Genomic DNA, 20,866 nt, shown 5'->3' with positions numbered 1-20,866 from the left:
GGCTGCTGCGCCGGGCGCGCGCTGTGCCCGTGCCCCGGCCTCGCGCCGCCGCCCGCCCTGCGCGCGCTGCCCGTTCTGCGAAACTCCCGGCTCCGCGCGCCGCGCGTTATCAGCGCCTCATATGGGTGACATCACTCCCGCCGCCGGCCAATGGCGCCGCTCGGCACCGCCCGCCGCCACGCCCACCCCGCGGCGCGCTGACACACCCCCGCGCGGGGGGCGGCCGCGGAGGAGGCGCCGCCGGCGCTCCCTGGCTCCCGGCGCGCCCGGCCCGGCCCGGCCCGGCCCTCCCCTCCCCTCCCCTGCCCTGCCCTCCCCTCCCCTCCGCCCGGGGGTTGACAGTACCGCTGCGGGGGGCTTCGCCTGCTGGCCCCCGCCGCCGGGCGCTCAGCGCTGCGGTGCGGTGCGGGGCGGCGGCTCTCCCCTGTTCCGCTTCCTCCGGAGGCCGCGGAGCCCCGCGTGGCTCGGGGCGGGCAGCAGGGGGCGCTGGCGCTCCGCGGCCGCCGCAGCGGCGTGGCCACGGCCCCTCTGGCGGCGCAGCGGGACCGGGCCCGCCCCGCCTCGGGGGCCCGGGCGGTGCTCGGCGGGGCTCAGCGTTCTCCGCGGTCCGCACGTGGCCTCCTTCTCCTGCGCGGCGGGGCTGGGCCCCTGAACCCCCAGAGGAGCGCTCCCGGCGCTTCGGCTCCCTGTCCTCCCAGGGCTTGTTTCGGTGTCCAGTCGGTAGAGAACGGGGCTGAGAAGACGCAGGGTAGAGACTGGCGCGCTCCGGGTTCCCTGCGGATACGGACGGTGCCTCGGCGGCCCCGGCCTGCTGGTCGGCGGTGCCCGGCGTGGGGGAGCTCCCCTTGTCCCCCGGGAAGGCCCGGGCTGTCTACAGGAGGGACGTGAGAATCGTCGCGCCCACCTGGAGGCTTTTACCGCGTGGTGTAGGCAGAGGATAAAGGCGCCTTCCCCAAAGTATAGAGTGAAAATATGCAGAAAGCATCAAACAGTGGTGATTTTCTGTTTGTTTGTGTGTTTGTTTTCCCGGAAGCATCAGGTTATTCAGGACGCCGTAGCGGATCTGCCTATTCGGATAATCCCGTGTTTGTTTTTATCGCAGAACGTCTGAAATCCAAGCGTGACAGTGTGCTATGCACCTATGGTCATTTTAATTGCAAAGTGTATGTGAAGTGAATTCACATACTGTTTTGTGGGTTCCTTTGTGGTTTTCCCGCTACCGTTTGCAGTTTTTAGAAAAAGAAAAGTTTAATAAGTTTTGTGATGGTTGCTGGCTGGATACAGACATAATGGCAGTGAGAGGAATGAACCCTGGCACAGCCTCTCCTCTGCCAGAGCACATCCTATGAACTGGTGCTAATGGGGCAGCAGGTCCCCTGGTACATCATCCTCTAATTATCCCGGCAGTTCATTTTCTTCAGACTACAGCAAAATTACTGTGTTTGGATGATGTGACTCTGATATCATCGGGCTGCAGAGTGGCTAGTGCTGTTACAGGAACAAAAACAAAAAAAGCCCTCCAAAAATGTCACACACCTCTTTTAGCCGTGTGGATAGGTTAGGGCTACCGGGTCTCAGCTGCACTTGTCAGGAGTCAGGTGGAGTTTGAAGGATACATTTCAGGCAGATACATAGTGTTATGTCACTTTCCTTGCCCGACCCCAGCTGGGTGTACAGAGTCGAGGGAAGGAAAAGGGCATAGCTGAAGAAGGTTCAGTTACTTCATTGTAAAGATGGATTTTGAAAAACACTGCTCTGCCTCTCCGTGACTGCCCCCAGCCATGATTTCTGCTCTGAGGCTTGTTGCCACCTCTCTCTCCCTGTGACTGCACTTCGTGGTACAATCTAGCTCCATAATAAAGTCTATCCTTTAAGACACAGGAGATAAAATGGAAAATTTGACTGGCAGGGTTCTCAACTTGTCATAAAATGTTAAAATTTAGAGAAACCACATGAGGAGAGGGTGCAGTACCTCTGGGAGGGAGTGCCTGAGTTCTTGTCGCAGCTGTGGTCAGCTGTGGTCTCTCCGGGGATGGCTGTTGGCAGGACAGGGCATTCCTTGCAAGAGGACTCTGAGTTTGGTACTTCGTGCTCCATCTGGGTGAGGATTTGCTCAGACTGGGCACACTGTAGAGCCTTCTGTGTGACCAGGGCTTCATAAAAATTGAGAGTATGTTTCTTGTAATGATGATGTGGACAGGGGTCTCGGGAGTGTGTAGGTCCTTGAGTGCCTTCAGGGAAGGCAGCTTTGATGCTGCTGGGACCTTACTAGGATGACAGCAGAATACCAATGTCTCACCTAACCCTATTTTTTAGTATTTTTCTGTAAGTACCACTATTCAGGTTTTTACATGCATTTTGAATCCAGATAGAAATAATGGTGTAATTTTGCAAAGTGAAAAGTGTCAAAATGTTTTAATTTGTTGCTGGCATTTATGGGAGATTTGATTATGTCATATAATTGCATAAAATTCAAGCTGATCAAATAAAAATTAAATCTTTATTTCCTGTGAAATGAATCAAATCAATGAATTTTAACAAAGTACTGCTATTTTTTTCAAATCATTTTAGAAAAGCCATGAACTATTTTGGAAAATTTTCATTCAACTGCAATGGAAGCCATATAATCAATATTGATAAGACTGGGACTCCATACACCTGGGTGACAGAATCTGACATTTAACACATTAAGATCAGGAGAGATCATTTTTAATAAAGCTTTGGTGTAATTTGAAGCCACTGTCCTTACACCAGACTTCTGGGATATTTCTGCTCCTTCATGTGTGTCCCTGTGAGGCTGTGTATTAATACTGTGGGCATCACATAATTTTCATACATCCCATTTTTCTATTTTTGTGTTATATCTCATTTTCTGAGTGTCTTAGCAGCATTTCAATTTTTCCTCAAAAGTGATCTTTTAATTATAAACAGCATTACTGTTTTCTCATGCTTGTTCATGTTATGTTTTGGTTGTTTTTTGTTGTATTTCAAGGGTAGCACTAGGAAGATAATGAAGCTGAAAACAGACTGACAAATTATAGCCACACTCTATAAAGCAAAAAAAAAATCTCTAGGATTTTAGAAATCGGATTAAAACATGTGCATGAATAAGTAGATATTACTGTTAAATAATTTTATGTTCTAAAAGCAGTTCAATAATTGTATGTGTGCATGTATATTCCTACTAGAGTGAAGCAGTTAGAGCTAACAGCCTACTACTCGTTTTTTTGAAATTCAAATGAATAATCATTTTCCCATTATCTAGGTCAACAGGAGGCTGGGCTACCCCAGAAAGTGGGGAAAAAACCAGGTAAAACAGGATTCACTACAGAGCTTAATGCTTTCCTCCTTGGATGGAGTCTGGTTTTGTGCACCTGCATCTACACTGGATTTCCAGGTACTCTAGCTCGGGGGATGTGTTATTCTGAGTGCTGTGTGGCATGAGAATGGTGGTGGAAGCACTGAGGTTTCTTAGGCAAGAAGCTGGTGAGGTGCCTCCAAAGGCCTGAAGCCAGCAGGAAATGCTTCATGCAGGAATATAGGCCCTTTGCGTGTGGCCCAATGTGCCCACATCTACCCCCATCAGCGCTTAGAAAGGTGAAGTGATGCGTTAAGAGACTGACCTTATGCAGTCCTTACAAGATTTTGACTACCAAAGAGGAATTAAATATGAACAAAAAAAAGTTTGTTGTTCAAGAAATAGTGTTTCAGAAAAAATGCAGGATATTTCATCTCCTTACTGTGCCTGCTCTCTGTGTTAAATTTGAGTAAACCGAAAGCCAAGATTTTTACTGTGCTAACTCTGACGATAAATAGTACTATGAGTGCAGTGTTCTTTTGGCTATTTATTTCTTGCTTGTTCTGAATTGTGCAGCAGATTTTTGCCTGGAGAGCCCAAAATGACTTTGCCTGGAGAACGTGTGGGAAAGCTGGAGTTACGCACCTTCTGCAAGGTGTGGGAAGTGGTTTCAGTCACAAGCTGTGGATTCAGAATGGCAGAAAGAATTACAGTGTCAAGAGGGTTTTGTCTTAATAGAAAACATATTATGAATTCTGAACGGAGGGGTCACACCCAAGGTTAGTTCACAGACACATTTCCTAGAGATCTTCTCTGGAATAAACATAAATTGCTTGTGTCTCGCATTCATGAGGGAAAAAAAATAAGCTGTGGTCTTACTTCATGTTAGCTAACACAGGGTAAAAAAGTGAAAAGGCTCACAGGCTGTGCTTTTTAAGATTTGGTAAATCTTCCTTTCGTTAGTGTTTTTATCTTAAGATGCTAATTCACATGAAAAAGCCAACTTCCTTGTCATTGCTAGGAAAATGGTATCTTCTCCTCCCTTTTCAGCATGGTATCCATGCTCTTGGATTGTGTAAAGCGGGTTTACACAAAGTCTTTGTGTTGAAAATGAAAGTGCCCAGAACTGACAGGTGTAACAACTGAACTTCAGATAAAGAGGTGAAGTGGACTCATTTAACTGAAAAAGAGTAATCATTTGAGAGGACAAACTAGTTTAATCAAAATCTAGAAAAAATTTACATCCAGTTTGAAACTAAATGCAGACAAAGGTATCCAGATGTATTTCACCTTGATTTTGTTTGCAAAAAATCTTTATTTTGTCAAAAGTACGTGCATCAGATACTGCTCTGGTGAGGGCAGTCTGAGGGAGGTTTTCTGGCTTCTCAGCACCAAGTGTGGCATCTTCCCCAGTAGTGTGGCCCTCTGCTGCTGGAGGGGTCCAGCTGGAGCCCAGAGAAGCTGTTAGTGGGAGCAGGAGCAGCTCCTCCTAAGTCACGTCCTGCCAGAGCTAAGTGTTCCACTTACTCATTGTTCAATGCCCAGCTCTACTCCTGGCCACACAACAGAGCTGTGACAGAAGCACTGATTTTGAACTGCCTGCTGCCTGTAGGTAGTCCTAGAAACATTGCTTACTGTTAGTAAACATGTGATCAGCAAAGACATCTAGAGACTGTGATTGTGTGCATGGGTTGAAATAATCCAGGACTTAAAATTGGAGCAGAAAGTAATCCTATTCTTGCACCTATGTGGTGAATCGAAGTCTGGTGTCCTGGAGTATGTTGTTGCTCCAACACCCTCCCCTAAGGCATTGTTGGAGGACAGTGCTGTCTCACTGGGACAATATGGATGGGCCATTTCCTCTCAGCCCTGACATACTGATCTTGCACAACAAGATGTTTTAGCACACCTAGATACATCACTTACTGATTTTTCATAATATCCTGATTGCAAAGTGCATCTTACTTTGAGTAACATGTACATTTGAAACCATTTTATGCTCTAAGAAACAGCATGAAAATAGTGTTTGGATGTTCCACGTGCATTGCGGCCCTCTCAGATTTTTGTTTGCAAGACAAAACACTTTTTGTGAGATTAAAACCCAGCTCTGTGAATCAGGCAGGGTCCCTTCCATCCCACAGATCATTGTAATACTGGTAGTTTTGTTTGGGAGATAATTTCCTCAGCCACTTGTGTGTAACCCTATTGATTTGAGCGTCTACCCCCAGTAACACCTGTGCAAATTCACGGATGGCACTGGGATTGCACAGATGCTGTGGAGGGCATATTCTGGCATACAGGACATTTATTACTGGTGGTGATGCATGAGATGGAAGGGATCCAGGACTCAGGCTGAGTTTGTGCAGCTGGCAGTTAGAAATTTACTTGCAAACTGAGCTCATTGGGTAGAAAAATCTGTGTGATAATGAATCCAAAGCCCCCCGTGCCATTTTTACCAGATCACTTTCGGGCAGAAGAACAATTTAGAAGAGATGTGTCTCTTATTAAAAGTGTCTGAAAATCATACTTGAAAAAACGTGGAGGGAATCCCATAAGAGATTATATTGCAGTTATTTGATATCAGAAATTACTGTTTCTAGGCTTGTTTAAATGGAAATGTTTACTTGTTTCTGCTGAAAAATTGATGCAAGTAAATTTAATGTATGAATTTAAAACAATTTTATCTTAATTATTCAGCCACCAGTTACATGAAATTAAATGGAAAACACTTATTTTTAACATGTTTTATTTTGATTGATATGAAATCTTCCACAAAGATCAAAACAATTCAAAGTGACAGTTTATTCATAATGCTATACATTTCTATTGCTGGCCTATAGACATTGAAATCCACAGTGTTTTAGCGGGTCTCTTAGGAAAAAGTGTTGTACCCTGAACCAATTATAGGCCCTTTCTGGCTAAATTGCAGAGCCAGTTTGCTTAATATGGGTAATTTGATGTTGTAAAGTATTTGTCAGTACCCTAGGGTAGTCTCTTAGGGCACACAGGTTTCACTGTGTAATATTTCACACTTGTGTGCCAGTTAACCTGCTTAGTTGCAGACTATTTACAACTCATATAGGATTTATTACATTATGTACTTAATTTATGCAATATGCTTAAAGCTTCTTGTTATGAAGTCTAGAATGATAATCATACTTATTGCATTGGATTTGCTTGCTATTTTGGGTGGGAGGGGGAAGGAGGTCCTTCTAGTCCCTCCGGCTCTTTAGAATGTGGAAATTTAGCAAGGATGTGACAAAAATGTGTAACAATGTATTTATTAGGCGTCATACCAATATACCCATTAGAGATATAAAGCATGTGCACAGTTGAATAGACATGGACACAGAGATTTATCATTTACCTTTTCCTTCCTCCTAAAGAGCAGTGGAGGGCTGCAGCTGGCACAGCCCTCACTGACAGCCAAATAACCTTGGAACCTATAAAATGGACACAGGGTGTTTTCTTTGGGTCCGCTATCAGGAAGGAGCCAGCAAAATGACCTGCAGGAAAGACACTTAGCAAGTCTCACTGGATTCAGATCTGCTGATTACTGCCCTTTAGATACACCATTATAAAATAAGTAAAAATCTACTGAGGCATACGCCTGAGAGATTTTAATTTGCAGGAGTCACACAATGAGCAGGATTCTGCAAAAATCTGCAGGAGTTTTGCTTAGAAGGGCCTTGCCCTAAATGCCACCGAAGTCCCATGCCATTTCCTAATCAGAAAATTGAGTATACCCAAGGGCATTGCCATAATGTGACCTGTCCTTTCAGATCAGTGTGGAGTCCCCCAGCAGGGACCAGCTCAGAGGTTTGTTTGAGCTGTGCTCTCCCACGTGTGTGGTGTGAAAGTCCCGTGTGTGCTGGATGTGTGTCTGGAGTCCCAGCCGGTGAGCTCGGGGGTGTGTGCTGCCTGCACGACGTAACCTCCTTCCCATGTAGCTGTGAAGCTTCATAGCATAGGCAGGAGCCACTTGGAGCAAGGAGTCAGCACATCCTGCAGGTGCCCTGTATTCCCATCTGATCTACTTCTGCCTAGCTTTGGCAGAGCTTGGCTTGGAGAAGCTGGGATGTGGGCTTTTTGGGCTGCCCTGACTTCTCCCTCCAGACTGTTCTTGCTGGTAATCCTGAGCTCGGGCTTGTACAGGCAAAATCCAAGTGAGAGAAGTACAACAGCTGTACAGTGGAAGTGGAAATTAGAGCTTCATTACTGAACAAAGAAGCAAACCACATAATATTCCTATTGGTTGTATAAATTTGGAGAAAAAAAGGTTATATGAAGTTCTTTATAAAGCTCTTTATGTCCTTGTTTTGTTATGTCCATGTAAATCTTTCTATTACCATTGTTTAAAAAAGAAATAAATTTAACAAATATTTCATTGCCTATTTTTTTTTCCAAATGGAAAACAAACAAACAAACCTCCTAGTTATAAATAATATCAGCAGTCAAAAGAAATTGTACAGTAGCTAAACAATGAATGCACATAGAAATGCTGCTTATTTTATTTCTACACAAAACCACACTGAATTCACAGGAATGAATTAAATATGCTGAGTGTGACTGGGCAGTTAATACTGGGTTTAATTTTCTATTTTTATTAATTTGTTATAAATTTGGTTATTAACCTATGAGAAGTGTATATGCATATAAAAGCACATTACTAATTACTATGAAAATCACTTTGTGTTCTTTCAGTTCCTAAAAGAATATTACTAAATATTCACCAAAACCAGAAGAAACCCAAGCATACTCTTCTCCCTAATAGCCTTTTCTTTGTAGTAAAAATGAGAAACATTCACTTATTCTATCCACTATTTCTTATTTATGGATATGCTAGGAGATTCCAGTTACATGCAAAACCCTGGATGTACCAATCACTTAAGGATGGAGATCAAATTAATTTGGGGAAGATTGTTCACCTTAAACCAAAAGCCAAAACTGTCCATCCTCCTCCCTCCTCCTTCCCTTACATTGCAAACTGTGCACTGTTAATATCAACACCACCAAGATATTCAATAACATTAGAGGCTTGAAGGTTTCCTGATGCTTTATTACACAATGATGAAAATATCATAGCGCCTCTAACTTCATCAAATCAGGCATTTCATTACAGCATCCTGCAAGTATAGAAAACTGATTGTCTTGTGTCAGCATGGCCCGAATCCAGTTCTTGCATACAAGACATGGTTACTAATGATCTTTGTAAGTCAGATGAGACTTGCTCTTATTTTGTCAGTTTTGCTGTACTACAAAGTGTTAAGACAGAGCAGCAAATAGAAAGAGTTTATTACAGGTTATCATATAGTTTGTTTGACAAAGTGGTCAGTCAATAATAAGCCAGAAATTAATAATTAATTGTACTCGCTATTTGCACAGCAGTTGACATTTCGTGACAATGTGAAGTCTGACATACGAAATTATTATCAGCAATTTATAGAAGGGAGCTGCAGTTTTGGGGTTCTGCCTGCACCATCAGTACTGGTCAAAAAAGGATGGTACAGGGAGCCAGAAACCTCTTCCTGATTTCTGTTCTCTGCTTTGCCTGGAAGGGGCGGGCTGTGTGACCCAGGGGAATATCTGTGCTGCCAGCTAAGTAGTGTGTAGAGAGAACCCTTTATTAAGCACAGACTCACCCCAAATCCTGAGTACATGCCCAAACCCTTCATTCAGGTACAAACAGTCCAGTATATGCCTCACCTTGCAGGGTAAATTCACAGTAAAGAATCACATTTCTTGTGAATAAGATTAACAGAGGTCTGTTCAACCTCTTCTGCATACCTTTCTCCTTCACTTCCCAAACTTCAAGAGAAAAAAGTGGGCAGCTAACTAGCTACACACAAGTTCAGAGTGCTCTCCAAGCTCTTCGTTTGGCAATTTACAGATAAACAAAACAAAGCAGGAAAGGAAGGTCTGAACTAGTGCTAAGATAATTTTACTAAAGTTGCACAATGAGCCTGGCAGGACAGGAATAGCCCTGGAATTCTCCCCATTAGAGTCCTGTGGACTCTTCACCATAGTCCTGAGACTACATGAATAAGTACACTGAGGAGTCACATTTGAAAAGACAGCTTGTGCCATTCAATTGCTCCCATTTGGTGACAGGGTAATGATCAAAACTGGAGTCAACCCAAGGAGTGAGATGGAAAAGGTAAAAAGGAAGCATGATGTTTTTTTGTATGTGAACAGTTTTCTCTTGAAAAAGATAATTATTTGGAAGAACCATCTACTTCTATTCTCCAGCAGAAAAAAAATATTGTGATGTTGTTCAATTTCTCTGTTATTCTGGTAATGTATTTCAGTAACTGTATGCATTTCTGATTATTCACAAGTGCTTCACAGAGAGATTGAATTTACATTTTATCTAGACACCAGTCTTACCCAGAGAGATCTTTTTCATCTCAATGCTAGTCTGAAAATCCATTATTTGGTGTTCATTGTATGCAGGCTTTTATTTCCATCAAGGTTGCTGTGGCAGAAGAAATATAGACAAACTCAATGGCTTCACTAAGTATGAGTTTTCTTGCAATATAGAAAAAGCCTTTCTAGTTTCCCTTGGCACTGAGCTTGGAAAATGTGGGCCTGATTCTTGTTTCCTTTTGGAAAACAATTTAGCACCCTCACCTCCCACTTGAAATCTGCCTCTCTCCCACCTGGGCTCTTCTGGCTTTCAGAATGGCAAATACTGTTTTCCTCAAGAAACAAAATAATTTTGTATTTAAATCTAGGGTTCTGGATCAGCTGGAAGTGCTGGTCCTGAAGCTCCTACTCAGCGTAATCTCAGTGATGGGAGCTGCTTTACAAACATTGATCCTTACTGGTTTCTTCAACTAATACTCAAGAGTTAAAGTTGTTTTGAATACCTTTTCTTCCTGAAAAAAAGTTTAGCATTAGTCAATTCTGGTGGCCATGAGGGAAAACTGGTTCTGACTACACTATTAAGCCATCAAGTCCAAGTCAGGTAGTTGCCATTCCACTATTTCTTTCAGGAACCCAAAATATTTATCCATGACCTGGTGCCTCTGTTTGGCACTGCCTAGAACAGTGATTCTTTGGTCCAGATCAGGGGTCCTTTGTTGTTCCCGAAAAGCCAATCCATGTAGTCACTGTGAATTTTGAAAGACTACCCAGACAAAGCTGGAACTGCTGGTTGCAATGCTGCTCGTGAAGAATACTATACAAACTTCTGATTTAGAAATGCTGCATGAGAGCATAGATATTTGAATTTGAAAGAAAGTGATATAAATTTCTGTCAACTGTTCTGTTTGAAACAAACTTTTAAATTAAATGAACAAGAAATGTGAATTTTAAGTTTATTGAGATTTTCTCATCTGTAGCAGTAATTTTTCACTGCTGTTGCAAGCAATACCTTTTCAGTAACAGTATGATTTTGGCAAAATCAGTATTTCTGAATTTTGCTTTGAGAAGAAATTGTCAATCATTTGTATTGCACAGCAATATAAATTGGTGGTTAATTCTACAACACTCCAGCTCATTTTGGAGACCATCTTATGTTGCTATTAGACGTTTTAGTGGTGAACTAAGGAGGAATAAGAGGGGAATCAGGAGCTGATGTAATTGGCAAAGAGGGTGAGGAGAAAAGGTGCAACATGGAAAGAAGGAAGGAAATGTAAAGGTCAAAATGTGCAAAAATAAAAGTTAAGTATCATAGTCCACTGAAAAATACCAAAATTTTATAGCAAGGCACAGAGCAGGTCAATCACATTGGTAACATTTACTGTCTATAGATTGTTCTTTCTGATCACTGTGCCAGTGTTCCTGCTAACACTGGCAAAATGACCTCTGTAGACTCCAGGGAATGTAAGAACCACAGAGAGCTGGACTATACCTTGTAATTCCCAGGGGAATGCAGTCCTTTCTTCACATTGGGTTTGACACGTAAAGGCTGGAAACTAGAAGAGGGAAAAAACGTGAAGCACAGCAATAGATGTGAGATGCCACAAGCTGGTTCCATCTTACCTCTCCTCTTCGTACAAAAGGTTTCTTAACTGTAATGAAAAAACCTTGTTCAAAACGTGTGAAACCCATCGAGGGTCTGAGCCACAGTTACTTGGTCCCTTCGAAGGCACAGGCATTATGCAGTGCTTCACAGCATTTCACTGCAATCTTGTCTTCAGCTTAATCTGGTAGTGAAATGCTTAAGCAAATAGCTACAAGAAAATGAGTTCTTAGGGCAGCTGCAGTGTCACCCACATGTGCAAGATAAGGCTAGCAATTGCTCTTCTCTTTTAAGTGAAGATACTCTGCTGCTCAAATATGAAGTTAAATTTGTGAATGCTTCAGCAAGGGCCGTAATTACCTATGTTTACAAAAAGACAATGCACTGTTTTGAAATACATTTCTTCCAGGTCACTATTTTTTCACCCACCGTCAAAAAAAAAACCCAAAAAACTCCCTTTTATACTTCAGTCCTTCTGCTTTTCCTGGTTGTTGGCACTTGCTGACAAGGAATGAAATCTATCACTCTTGCTTTCCAGAAATTCCCCCTGCCCCCACTTCTCTTTGCTCTTGACAACAACAGCACAGAATAGTGCAGTCTTAAAACAAAATTTTCTGCAGTGTGTCATGTTGCTGCTGAAATTTAATGATATTCAGGCCTAGGAGAAAAGAGCAGCTGCCCTCCAGGTGGTGTTCCATAAATGCTCCCCAGAACCCAGCAGGAAGCTGTATAAGTTCAATTCAGTGAAGCAAATTCAATCATTTGCCCCTTTGTAAGTGGAGCATAAGCAGAAAAAAAAATTCTTTGAAGGATCCTAACACAACAACTACACATACCTAAAAACTTAGAAACACTTTTTTTTTGCTTGCATTACTGTATTTCAGATAAGCTTAAGAGGAACTTACCTACCCAGCAACAATTTCACTTTGCAGGACTGTGGAAAAGACATAAGGAATTCCCATAAATATCCAATATTTGTTTTACTCACAATTCAAAAATTAGTGGTGACTAAAATGCTGTAAGGTTAAGGAGTTGTCTTCATAATGCTTTTTAAACAAAAATTATACAGCTTTTCCAAGGAATTAGCTTTTTGTGGCAAACTTAATTAGTGCAGCATTATTTGATTAAGTATGAAGACTGTTGTGGATTTTCAGTTCAGGTTATTACTATTTCATTACAGATTCTGCCTACAAATTAGAACTACAGTAGTAAATTTTTGAAGCCACAGATCCTTTTAATACTAATTGTGTTAGTGCCAAATATTCGCAATTATTCATCACAGCTACCATCCCAATTTACAATTGTATTGTATTAATTTAATATTCAAAATTATGTGCAACCGTCTTGTTACAGCAGTCTGCCAGCTCTATTTATTAGAGGTAAGTGAATGACAATATTTTTACCCTAAAATATTTTTGCATGTTTGAACTTCACATTGTAAACAGCTTGAAAGTGAATGTTTTTCCTCTAACTTGCTGAACATTTGGCCTGATCTGCTTTTTTTTCTGAAATAGGTAGGTAATATATTAGAAATTGATAAAAGACTTTTTCTGTCCTCATGGAACTAAATAATTAAAACAAAATAAACAGCTTGGATTTGGAAATAGTAATTTGACAAATGATTAATACATTATCTCTTGTGGCATTTTGAGGGAAAAAATTAAAGACCTAAAACTCTGTGTACTGGAAAGCTTTGAATTTGCTAGTGCATTTTCTGCTGGCAATGTTTTAGAAAGACTTTCATATTCTCTGAATGCGTATGTGGAGAGGAAGCAGCTGGATTCACCTGATATCAAACTAATGATCCATTTTTGATGAGTGCTTTTAGGAAGGAAGAAGGTCTGGCTGCATACCATGAAAGGCTGTTCAAGGTCTCAAAATCTGGTTTTGGTATTTTTGAGTGGCACTGCATTAAGATGGCAAACCACAAAATCTTTAGTCCAGTTCTTAAAACTGTGTTTTCTTTATGGATTATTATGCTGTCACAACTATACTTTTATAAGGTGCCTAAGTACAAATTTATACAACAATAAAATTTCTAAAGAAGTCATAAATGTCTAAGGGATAAATACAACTGTTATCACAAAAGTATGCATACTAGAGTATGTATTTCACCAATATGCTCACTTGCCTTTACCAAATCAATAGTCATCTATTTTCACAGCCTTTTTTTAATGCTGCACTTTTTTGCAATAACAATCACTCTGCCAGCCAAGTGACCAAATTCAGGCTATCACAGGGTACATGCAGATTGCCAAATCACTTGGAGCTCCAGGTGTCACTCAGGCCCAGGCTCCTCCAGCGTCCCCAGAGATACCAACCTAACAAAGCCAGGAGGATGTGTTTGGTTCAGACTGAGCTTCCCATTATCAGCATGTCAAGCCAAGCACCTTCGTAATCCACATTCCCACCTGGCTTGAGTCACGAGATGGTACAGGGTGACGGCATCGTCTGGCACACTTGCATTAGCTCCTTTGCAGTACTGCAGTAATGTTCATCTGCGCTCGTAGTAACTTTGCTCCACTTAAAGGAGAGGGAGTTATGACCATTAGTCTGAATTTCCTTCTTTTTTTTCCTCAACTTGTTTCCTATTTGCCTGTTGAGTACATATGGGCATACACTTTTTTTTAGGAGTTCCCCGTTGCAAAGCACACAGAAAACTGCCAGATAGTGAGAATGTTATCCAGCCTAAAATTGCTTCTCTAGCTGCTGGACTATAGGGTTTCCCTTACCTCTGATGCTGGGAAAGAGCCCTGTTTCTCAAAAGAATATTTCTGATGCTGTCATAGAAATCACAAGTTTTGTAAATTAAATGGAAAATATTTCTCCAATTAGCTGAGAGCACTAAGAACAACTGTTTGAGCATTAAAGCTGTGAACTAATAACTTTGATACAAAATTCATGATCATTGGACCAAATACTCTTCTCTTGAAAGTTGTCTTCTTAGAAGATGAAGAGCACTTACAAGGAGCAGGAATAAATATTTGATAGGATCTGTACCTTTTTGCTTATGAAATTGAAGCTATCAAAACTCCCACCAAAAAAAAGAGAAAAAGCTGCAGTTTGTGGTCTACTCCCCTAAATTTTACATCTTTATTGCATAAAATTCATACGGATATGTTCACTTTGAGCCTTCTCGTAGTAGGAAGTGGAAGAAGACAGAACTGTTTAATGTAATAAGCAATGTAGTCTGAATACAAGCATGTGAGCTGTGGCTCTCTGTCTGTGGAGCTGTATTAATTTCTGCAGAACTGTTCCTAATTTAAACCATTTCTCAGGATAATAGAGTGATTGAATGTTTTGAGGATATTTTTGTGTGTGTTATCTGGGAAAGCATATGCTCAAAACAGGGATAGACCCTGCTAGAGGCATGGGAAAGTAGCTGTCTTTTGGAAGTGTCTTTCAGTGTTTTAAAACTAAAAACTAAGCATGAAAAGTGGAATTGTCAAGCAATAATATATTCTGAACCAAATATTGCATAAATGTTAGCTTTTGAGGAATATTTGTTTGAGCCAGGAAGTATTTCACTTATCTGCAATTTTTTTTTTTTTTTTTGCTTATATGCCATTCCTGACTGATTTGCATAATGTTCAAAGGCACTGGAATAGGTGACTGTTAATTTTTTTTATTTCTTGACTGTATGGCTAAAGCTGTACATCTGTGGGTACAACACAAAGGGTTTTTTTGGGGGTTTATTTGTTTTTTTTGTTAAACACCTTTACACTATTTAATAGACTTTAATAGGAAGGGTTTCAGTAGCCATTTTTTCTTCTCCCACAAAATCATTTATTCTACTACTCCCAGCACTGATGCAGGATATGGAGACTGTGTGTGAAAAGCAAGTGACTATTTACGTCAACACCTTTACAAGCAGCTCTTTCAGCCGGAGTGCAGAGCTAAGTGTGCCTCTCTCTTTTCACCTTGTGCACCCGGCAATGGCTCACTCAACCTTGCCTGCAATCAGAGTGCCTGACCCTCCACATCCTGATGGGTCACAGTTATTTCCTTCCACATAGGACTTGAAGGGTACTTCTAGTAACTAAACCACATTTTTTCCCAGTGAATTTCAACAGTGAAGTAGTATTGATACATCATTGTTTTTGTTTTTCAAATCAGTCTGCTCTTTTTTCCTCACTGATTTGTTCCTATTTGACAGTCTAAAGAGAATTAACAAGCCTATCCTATTTTCTTAGTTTTTACTGCAAATGTTTCCCTGTTTTGCTTACTATTTAATAAAAGGTTGCATGAAGCCAAATCTATCTTACACTAAATAATAACTCAGAATAATTGATATGTTAAAAACACGTCACCCAAAACACTCACAAAATTCCAAGCAAAGATACATCACATCATTTGTCTGAAACAACACTATTTTGATGTAGCATGTCTGAACTCCTCTGTTGATTTTAGAAATTATTCTCATACCTGCCTACATTTGCTGATATTCTCTTCCTGACAGTCAGGTTTTCCCAACTACAGATGACTACTACTTCTCCACAGCTTTTGAGTAAAGTGTCAGGTCATAAACACAGAAAAATCTCATTGTACTTGGGAAATGAACAGTGCAGAGGTCCATCTGCCTTTTGCACCACTTTATACTATAATCCTTTGCATCCTTTGTTGCACCTGGCGAATTCAAATGCCATTCTGTGACTTTTTAATACATCCTTTTTTCTCCATTTGATTTAAATTGAATTTATGGAGCAGGGTGCAGATACCAGGCTGGGAGGGCAGTAGAAAGAGAGGATGAAGTACTAGTCCCTCTGCAATCAGTGGCAAATATTCAGTTACACAAACTGGAGCTGAAGCAGGAACAGGAGAACACATACGCATGGTAGCTACCATCTCCTGAGATCCCCACAGGTATGTGCTGCTCTCATGAGACCTTCCTGCAATTGTCACAATGACTCAGAGCTTCTTCAGCTGAAATCTGAGCAGATGTTGGATGCCCAATTCCTCCACCACCTGCCGCAGGTGGTGTTGCTCCTGTGTAGAGGGTTTGTCCTGGCCACGGTCTGGGCTGCCAGACCTGGGCTTTCTGCACAGCCAGAGCAGAGGTAACATGCCATGTCCCTGGTGGTAGAAGTTCTGACTAATTTAGAAGAACACATAAAGATACACAAGGCCAGAGACTCAAATATACATCCTCCTTTTAAAAACAGTGGTTTGTTTTTAATATTCATACCTTTTCTTTACCACCAGATCTCTAAGTACAGAGAATAATTCCACTCCTGAGCCTTTCTTTCAGGGAGAGTTACAGGCTGCGCAGCTCATTTCCAGTGCTAGTGCAGAGACAGAGTGGACAGGCTCATTTTCACTGGTGACCCACAAGGTACATACCAAGGAATTCCAGAATTTTGGGTGTGAGAATTTTTATTTTTTTTAATATGACACCATGATTTAATGTGTAAAGAAAGAAAATCTCCAGCACTGAATTGTCCCATTAAAAACATTAGTTAACAATTATTTAACAACTGTCTGACTTTAGAAGGAGTTCCTGAAGCCAGTATAACGTCTTAGATAGATGAATAATGATGGAAAATTACGGATTTACAAATAGAGATTTTGTACTTATATCTAACGTCATATTCTGTAAAATTTATATCCAAACTTAGTGTTTTTCTAAAAGTTATCTGGAGGGGTTTTTTTTTAACATCCAGATTATAAATTCCTGAAATTAGGGTTGATATTAAGGAATTGTTTATAACTCTTTATTTATAGCAGCACTAGCAGATGCTGCAGTACTGAACACTATTCTCTAAGCTGTTCTCATTCTGGTATTCCAATCATTCACACCAATTTTTATCATGAGCCCTCTAATGCAATGCAATGTACAGTGCCTCTGCCATACAATTCACACACACGTTTTTCACGTCTGTGTGTGAGCAGAGCTCTATAACTGAAAGCATTTTATCATCTCTGGAGTAAAAGACATCAGGGTGGGAGGGAAGGGATTTAGGTACGTAGCTCTTGTTGATAATGAGAGCTTCACTGTTACTAAATGTTTACTAAAGATAAGAACTAAATATATTTGTGGCATGAACTTCAGATAATAATTTACCTACTCTTTGAGCAGGTAAGCAAAACAAACACTTGGGTCTTTCATTTTCAGTAGTGAACAAAGCAATAATTTGCAGAGAAAGAAAGAAAAAAAGAGCAACCTTGACTCCACTTAGACTATGCTAGATGGTGATATTTAGAGAGGGGCTAGAGCAGGGGCAGGGCAGCGCCATACTTCCTCTGGGATATTTGAAAAAAGACTGCACAAAATGCCTGTGATGACAGAGATTGCTCCTTTGTGTGTTCTTGACATGCTTTGGGATGGGTGGGGAAGGGGTCCCATTACTCCCTTTTTCTTGCCCATCTTCTTTCTGTGTGTTTTCTTGGAGCTGCCAAATTCTGACTGCTTGCTTTGCTCAGCTGGGCTCTCAAATCCTTCCTTTATTCTGTGCATTCATGACAGACATACACCAGCTTAACACAAGCATTATTTAGCCCTCCGGTTCTGACACTACCTGAGTCTGTTAACAAATACTGCAGTCCCTGGTCACTGCATTTCCAGGGAATGCCCCAGCAGCTGAAAATCCCCCAGGTCTCAGGTTCCCTCACAGGTGGCCGAACATCAGATGTAAGAGCCTTTTTCCTGTGCAAACAGAAGGCTAATTTATTGTTGCCATAACACTACCGTGCTGCTGTTCACGGCTGGACTTGGGGGCACCCCAGCTTGCTGTTTGAATTTCTCACAGCCTGACCCAGCTCATCAGGGACTACCTTGATGGGGTGTCCATGAATACCAGCATGTGTATCTTTTCCTTTGTGCCATGCCAGAATCTGAATCAGAGAAAACCGTGATCTGTAAAGTTTAGTTTCTAAATTTAGTTTAGTTCTTACTGTGGCTCTTTGGAAACATGGTAAAACAACCAGCAATGAACGTCTCTGCCGCTGGGGAGCCTTACCTCCTCATTAACTCTCAAGGGTCTCCCTCTGCATCCGGTGACAAGAGCTGCCAGGGCTTCATGCTGAGCAGTCTTATTTACTCAAACATTTACCTGATTACTCACATGACAGTGATAAGGAGGGTATTTGTTGGCAAACAGGTGTAACTCATCAATAATGGTAGCAGGAGGTCATTTGATGACATGCTTGGACACACTGTGTGTTTGTTTAGTTTTAAAAGTACTCATCTGTCAGGGGAAGGGCAGTTAAAGATGTACACTGCATAAATCAGAAGAAAGCCACTTTAGCTATCCCAAAATCCAACAGAAATTTTTCAGTTCTCATACTGGCCATAACAGTTAGTTACCTTCATCACTTACCAGCTATGTTGTTTTGGCCTGGAAATGGGCTTTTCTCCACTGCTGGGAGGTCAGTTCAAGTGTGGCTCCTTGGCCAGGGTATGTGGTGGTGGGGACAACACCCCCTGTTGCTGTGGGCAGCACGGGCTGCACTGAGAGCCAGCAGAGCTGGTCGGAGCAGGGGCAAATGCCATAACCCACTGGAGCTGGCCAACACCTCAGAGCTGGGCTGGGTTCAAGCCTGAAGTCGTTTCTGTGGGCAGATAGGTTAGACTGTGTTTCTCTATTGGGTATGAAAACAACAATTCACTATGGATGGTGATGTCCTATCAGCTGTTCCAAAATCATGGCTCTGTAACTGGCATAAATTGGATCTGTGATGAGAACAAACTGTCCAGACCTTTATACCCTTTCCAGATAAATTGGTTTTGGTCTGATTCCAAACTCACATATGATTGCAATGGAGTGAGCAACTCTTACTCCACAGAAAGTACCACACTTTTCCTTGCTGTAGTACAATATCCCACTCATTTTCATTCTGTGGCCGAAAAGCATAACAGCTTTGCCATGTATGACACTTTTCTTATATATACTGACAGTCAATCCCCACCCTGATTCTGTAGGCAGCTGCATATTTAGGATGCTCTTTCTGTTAAATGCCATTGCACACCCACTCTTCCACATCAGTTTTATGCAAAACCTGTAAAGATCCTGAAATATCCTTTAGATACCAAGCTGGCATTTATAGATACAAAGGGGCTATTGCAATGGTAATGTCTGTTTTAATCTTGCCTTTCTTTTTAATAAGCAACTGAGCCCTTCAGGTTGAACACTAGAGATTCTTATTATTTTGTTTTTGTCTAAACATCATTCTCTCAGCGAATGAGTATGTATTATTGTAAGGCTATGATGAGGGCAATGAGATACTAATACCGATTTATTTACAATATATACATGTGAGCATGTTTGTATATGTGTATATATGTAAAGGAAAGCTATGAAAACATTTTGATATCAATGTTGTTTAAAAAAAAAAGTGCAAAAATAAGCAGTTGAAAAGAATGTGTGAAAGAGAAGCAAGAACAACAAAAAAAGGACACTAAGTTACATTTTTGGTCAGTATCTATTTTTAGCATTTCCTACTATGGTTTGTTATGTCACTTGTTCTACAGTGGGGACAAAAAGAAATTATTTTATTGTGTGATTATCTTGAAGGGATGGAAGTACATGAATTCTAAGGATGATAAGTCTGTCAAGATGCAATCATGTTTAGTATTTGATTTTAAAGATCCCATTTTAGTATTTCTTCCTCCACAAATTTTCCTCTCCTTTTTTTCTGCACAACTCCAGTTCTAGAGGGATGTAATTCTGCTATAACTAAGAGTATTAAATCTGCATGGAAGAAAGCAGAGTTTAAGAAAGAAATTCAGTAGACATAAATTAAAATAAATTATAATTAAAATGTGCCATAAAAGAACCTTGAAAGAAATATTTAACAGTTTGTGCTGCCTTCCCTAAAAGGAAGGTACTTTTTTGCTTTAATAATTCTTTTTTTAAAATTAGTTTTTTGTAAGTAGCTGTCAAGCTTCCTATTAAAGTTAAATTTGCAGAAAAAAAGTTTTGACTGTTTTTAATTTGTGTCTTTCAAGTTTTTAACTGTGTGTTTAAGAAGCCCTCTTCAGAGCATGCAATTGTATAAACATGCATACATGTATACATACAGAAGGAGAGAGAAAGAAACTGGGAGACAGCATCAGTAACTGATCCCATTCAGATATGTCAGGAAAATTGTATTCTTTTCTTATTTGTGAAGTCCATAAAAGTGTTCAGAATAATTAACAGAGCTCCAGTAAGTAGTTCACTGTTGATTCACAATGTGGTGAGCCAGCAGCTCTCTTTTCTCTCTGGGGAATTCACAGAATTGTTGACGTTCATTCTCTCACTGGATTGAGGAAGCGAAGCCCAACCTCTGGAGTGCCAGTGTCAGCACAGAGGTTTGACACAGCTGTTTTGGCTGAGGGAGACCAACAGCCAAAAAAAAAGGAAAAGGTTCCAAGCTGGCAACAAAATTTGTGGGTTTAAGTGTTTAATCATTTCTCCTTGTGGATTTTGTCATCAAATTGTATAAGCTCTTCCTAAGCTGGTGACCTTGAAGGGGTTCCCCTCCTGCATCTTCTTGATTTGGAAAACAATATTAAAATAGAAAATTTAAAAATTCATGGACTACCTTGACAGGTGTTTATATTTTTTTCTCACAATCCTACTGATTACCTGAATTTAAATGATTGGCACCATGCTTTTAATGTG

Source organism: Corvus cornix, chromosome 3 (assembly GCF_000738735.6).
Source record: "Corvus cornix cornix isolate S_Up_H32 chromosome 3, ASM73873v5, whole genome shotgun sequence".
In the NCBI taxonomy this organism is placed as follows: Eukaryota; Metazoa; Chordata; class Aves; order Passeriformes; family Corvidae; genus Corvus; species Corvus cornix.
This window is presented reverse-complemented; position numbering follows the sequence as displayed.